The sequence below is a fragment of the Phascolarctos cinereus genome, unplaced genomic scaffold (genome assembly GCF_003287225.1).
Source record: "Phascolarctos cinereus isolate Bilbo 61053 unplaced genomic scaffold, phaCin_HiC Scaffold_3;HRSCAF=262, whole genome shotgun sequence".
In the NCBI taxonomy this organism is placed as follows: domain Eukaryota; kingdom Metazoa; phylum Chordata; class Mammalia; order Diprotodontia; family Phascolarctidae; genus Phascolarctos; species Phascolarctos cinereus.
The window spans coordinates 200,077,985-200,084,179 of NW_027555736.1; positions in this window are offsets into that span (position 1 = coordinate 200,077,985).

Genomic DNA, 6,195 nt, shown 5'->3' on the forward strand with positions numbered 1-6,195 from the left:
TTCCACTAATAAAATCTGTGTAGTTTCAGCGGTGGAGCTGTTCAATGAGGAAGCCATAGGAGAGCAGGGAAGCATATAAGTGATAGTGGAAGTTAGGCAGAGTGGCCAAAGGGTTCAACAAAAAGGAAGTATATGGCATCAAAATGGAGTGGAAAGGCAAATTTTGACCATGCTCTATTCTCAAAATTTTTTGGAGAGAGAAGGAGCAAAGAGTTGGGCCCAGAGCTAGAGGAACTATAAGGAACTAAACCACAGGGAGTGAGTTAGGGTATAGTATTTTCTCCACTCACTGTTCTCTCCTCCCAACCTCCTTTCTCTATGTAGATTTAATTAGCCATATATTTAAATTAGCCATACACTGTTGCAACATGTAGTTCATTTTCTAACCATAGATAATATAGGCCCTTTAGGTCTACCATGTCCCTTCTTCTGCTCTTTTATGAAATTTATAGGAGACAAAATGTTAGTAACATTGAGGCAGAGGTTTGGATTGTATTTGATAAATGTAAATTTATGTTTATTTCCAGCTAATTCTTGGTCTTTTTATGTTAGAAACATAAATCAGGATTCAGGAAACATTTAAGTAAAAGAATAAGGCAGAGAATGTTACAGAGTGTAGTAGTTATTAGTGAAGGTCATTGTAAGGGAAAGTTGCAAAGAGCAGAACTTTTTTGTTTTTGTTTTTGTTTTTGTTTTTAGAATATTCTTCAATTCTTGGACTGCTGGGTACAATAAGTAACTTCAGCCCATGTCTTCTACTCATCTACTTATCTAGCCCTAACATTTCTCTTACCTCAAAACTTACATCTCTAACTATCTATTGGACATTTCAAGCTGGTTATCCTGTAGCTATCTTAAAAATAAAATGTATAAAACATACCTCATTTTCTTTTACCAAAATCTCTCCTTTTCATGACTTATCTATTACTAAGCTTGCATGAATTGATGCAAAGAGAAGAGAGCAGACTAGGAGAAAAATTTACACAGTAACAGTAACGTTTTAAAGATAATCAACTGTGAAAGACTTAGTAACTCTGATCAACACAATGATCAACCATAGGTCCAAAGGAGGCCTCCAAATTAGAGAACTGATAGCCTTGGAGAAGAGATGGAAGTACTATTTTTTCTCTTTATTTTTTTAACATTTATTTTCAGAACATGGCTAATGCAGAAATTTGTTTGCATGGTTTCATATTTGCAATGGGTTTTGAATATCTTGCCTGCCTAATAGGAGGGGGAAATGTGGCAGAGGGAAAGAACATGAACTGAAAACAGAATAAAATTGAATGGAAAAAAATTACACAAACACACACACAAAAATAATAACTTACTTATTACTGTTCAGAGCACCACCATTCTTTGAGTCACATAAACTCTCAACTTGGCATCTTTGACTCCTCACTATCTCTCACTTTCATATCCAATCTGTAGCCAAGTCCTATTTATTTTTCTTTCATGATAATTCTTGTATACAACCACTTCTCTCTTCTGACACTCTCACCACCATGGTGCATTTGTTCATTACTTCATGCCTCAATTATTGCAATGGCCTATTGTTTGTTCTCCCTGCCTCAAGTCTCTCTCCATCCCCATCTGATCCCCAATAAGCTGTCAAATTAATCCTCCTAAGATGCAGATCTGATCACATGCTCCTCTTATTCAATAAATTTAGTGGTTTCTTATTACTTCCAAGATCAAATATACAACCCTTTGGCTTTCAAAGTTCTTTATAATTGGCCCTTCCTCCCTTTCCAATTTTATTATACCTTATTCCCCTTAATGTTCCTTATACATCAAAAACCAACTCCCATTTCTGAGCATTTTCCCTGGTTATACTTCATATCATGAATGAGCTTGCTCTTCATCTCCATCTCACGGATTCCATAACTTCACTCAAGTACCAGTTCACTTTCTGGAAGAAGCCTTTCTCAATCCTTCTTAATTTTAGTCCCTTCTCTCTGTTGATTATTTGCAATTGATCTTATTTATACATCTTATTACACATAGTGTTTTTTATTGTTGTCTCCACATTAGATTATGAGCTCCTCAAGAGCAGAAACTGAGTTTTTGGTTGTTAGTTTGCTTGTTTTTCTTTTGCTTGTGTTCCCACCACTTACCACAATGTGTGACACATATTAGGTACTTAGTAAATATTTGTTGATGACAGAAATATGGGGGATGAACATTTTGGGTGAAGGTTCTTCCAAGAACATGAACATAGGTACATAGGCAAGAAAGGCTAGGGAATATATGGAGAATGCTGAATAATTCTATTTGGTAGTAGTATAAAGGATATGTAAGTGATTATTGGAGAATGGAAACGTAAATCAGGACCATACTCTAGAGACTTGATTTCATAAATAGATTAGGGTTAGTCTGAATGGGTTGAGCTTTATTTTGTAGTGATACAAAGGCACTAAAGAGTTTATGTAGACAAATGACATGATTTCAACTCTACTTCAAGAAGACTGATCTGAAAGTTGATTTAGAATAAATCAGAGAAAAGAAAGACAGAATAGGAATACCACTTAGAAGTACATGGAAATAGGCCAAGTAAAAGGTAACAGTTGTAACAATGGCTATAGAAAGGAATGTGCAAATTTCTGAAAGACTGAAGAGTGAGAATCAATACAGACTTAGCAAATGATTAGCTATTGATGAAAAAGGGGAAGGCAAAAATAACTCCAAGGTTTTGATTCCAAGGGACTCATAGAATTGTGGTGATATTAACTCAAATAAGGAAATCAGGAAGGGGAATAAATTTGAAGAATAATATATGTTTAGAATTGGACATTTAAGTTTGTAGGGCCAGTATGGTGTCCAGGTGGAGATATTCAGCAATAAGATGGAAATGGATGAAGAGAAACAAAAGAGTGTAATGTACCAGAAGCCAAGGGGTGGAGAGAGCCTTGAGAATGAGGTCCTAACATTGAAATGTAGTCAAGAAGAAAGAGGATTGAGAAAAGGATACAGTATTTAATGATGAGACAGTTAACTAGTAACTTTTAAGAAAGGAGTTTCAAGTAAGTGGCTTGGGATGAGAAGCAGATTTAAATGGGTTGAGGATTGAATGTTTAGAGCGTTAAAAGCATAAAATGTAAACTAATCTTTTTCTTTTAATGACACACATTTTATACTGATTTCTCAGGCATTATGCAACTAACAATTCACATTCCATGTTTCCTTCACACCAAAAAAAAAAAGAAGGAATAGCAAAACCTCCTAAAATAATCATTAAAACTGACAATGCTACTTTGCATTTTTTTGGTACACTACCATTCAGTGTAAAGGGTTAGTATAATAATTTCGATAATTTGGAGTCAATGTTGCCATAATATTCCATCTGAGTTTTGTTGATGTTTAGTGCCATCTTCATTTATGTTGTTGAAATCATTGTATATATTATTCTTTTGATTTTGCTTTTTGTACTCTGAGTAAGTTCACATAGGTTATACTGTATTTTTCCATATCTATTATTCCTTAAGATTCAATAATGTACCATTACATTAATATCACATTTTTTTCAGCCATTTCCCAAATACTGGCTGCATAATTTATTTAATGTGTAAAACTATTAAAAATGGTGCTGCTTTGAATATTTTAGTACCTCCTTCTTTAGGTTATCAATCCATTGGTGGTGTTGCTGGATTGAGTGCTATGAACATTTTGGTAACTTGTCTTGTACAATTCCAAAGTGTTTCCAGAACAATTAACAGCTGCATTAGCAGTGATCTATATGCCTTCCCACAATCCTTTCAACATTTACTATCTCCATTCCCCCCATTTGATATATGTAAACTGACACTTTAAACGTGTTTGAGTTTGAATTTCTCTGATTATTAGTGATTTAAGCACTTTTTATGTGGCTATAGGTAGCTTATGTTTCTATATTTTAAGCTATACATATACTTTGATTAGTTTACATTTACATTTGTCTACTGCAGAATGGCTTTTAATTCTTATGGAATCCCATCGATTCCCTTTTGGTTTTGGATATCAGACTTTTATCAGATTTTTAATGCAAACACTCTCTTCTCTTACCCATAATATTCCACAACCCCCAAAAAATTACTTATCCAAGAGCCTGAAGACACAATCATTTGTGGAACATAGAAATAATTGAGCACTGAAAATCATCATGCTTTTCTCCCTCTCTTACTAGGAAAATCACGGAAGCAGGAATGCCTGTGAACATTTGTTTGTTTGAGGAAAGAAAAAAGAAATGCAAGAAGATAGACAGAAGCTTTGAGATTTCAATATTGGAGACCATGAGAGTACAGAACTTTCATGAAGAAGTCATAATATAAGCATACTGGATTAAATCTTTCTTTTTTCTTGTCTATGAGACTTTCTCCCTCTTCCTCAGAAGGCAAAAGAATAGTAGAATCTCTTGGTTACTATGGGGTGACTGATTTCCAAGCATCATGGTGCAGGGATTTGGTCATTGGAACCCTGGAGATTCCTACAGCAAAAAGTCAAAGGAGACTTTTTAGCAGCTATTCCATTGGGGAAGGGAAAGTTGTATTAGTCAGGCAGTGAGTTTCCAGGCCACTGAAGATTTGGAAGGACCTGCATTCCTATCTTCAGAGGTGGGAAGCAATTGAAAGAGAGCTGGAATTGGTGTGTAAAGAGCTGTGTTCCTACTAGTTAAAGAGCTAGAACCATACTAAAACACTTCAGGGGCTAGTGAAAATGTTTGGCATCCTATTCTAAGACATATTAATTCATTTTCCCACCACCCCATTTCTTCCCTTTGGGACAAACTGATTTCTTTTCATGTAATTCATTTATAAATATTTTCTCAATGATCTTTATACAAGGCAAGATATCTAAAAAATAATTTGTCTACTCCTTTTCTGGGAGAAGTTTGGGGTTTCAGAGACTTCTCTCCCCCTACCCTATTTCTCACCTTTTTATTTAAAAGAACTTCAACAGTGGTACCCTCATTAACAGTATTCAGTCACAAATGATGTGGTAGAACAAGCCTGGATCTTCTGTGAGATAATCTGGACCTAACTCTAGACTCTGCCATGTATCACCCATACTACCATCCATGTACTTTGAACCCTTGGTCTTCAATCTATAAAAGGGGGGAGATGTTGAACCAGAAAATATGAATTTCTTCTTCTACCTAACTACTTCTGTCTAGGAGAGTTCTATCATATCTTACATTATGGGCTTAACATACAAATGTCTATTCTCTTAATGACTATCGGTTAAGTTAGACTTCTGAAAGAAAAACCTCCCCAACATATCCAAAAGTAGAATGGTCTACCTTGGGCAATAGTGGTAGCTTCACACTCAGTGGAAATTTTCAAATAAGGACTAAATGATCACTTTGAGGGATACTGTAAAAATGATTCTTGTTCAGGTGCAAGTTGAAACAGATGTTTTCTGGGGTCTCCTCCAAGGCTGAGCCTTTATGTTTGTGATTATTATAGTTAGAGACACTTAATTGCATAGCCTTAATCCAATATCATAATTCCAAAGTACATAGCAACTAATCTACAAAAATTTATCAGGTCACCAAGGCAAATGGTTTCCTAGTCAACAGATTAATACTTCCAGAGTAAGCCTAATTAGACTCATGCAATGTTAAATCTGGAAGAGAACTTAGCGACTACCTAGTTCAGGTCCTCCATTTTGCAGATAAGAAGGTTTGAGATCCAGAATGATTAAATGTCTTGACCAAGAAAAGAAGTTAAGTGGCAGAGCAAGGACTCCAACCCAAATCTTTTGATTGCAATTACAGTTCTCTTTCTACTGCCCCATGCTGCCTCATTAAAGTGCTGCATGAAGGTGAAATGGTAAATGAAAATATCCTCAGCCAAGTAGGCTGTAAAGGTACGACTGAACCTGTGTACTCACCTTCATCTTTTGGCTCCTCCTAATATTAACCTACTACTATATATTAGTCAACTCTTCCACTGTCTCTTTGGTGCTTTAGTGTATCCATAATTTCATCCACATATGTACTCTTCCCCTAATGCATCTCATGACCCCTTTATACCTTAATGTAAATTCTTCCTAATCTCCCTGGCCAAAAATTTAACTACTTTTTAATGATTTTTTTCTAACCTTAGCTAGGCTAGTTTTCTCATGACAGACAGTTCATTGCTAAGCCCAACCTGAATACATGTGACTTTATTTCCTTCTGGATTGCTATACCCATATTCCATGGAAGTAATGTCCTTG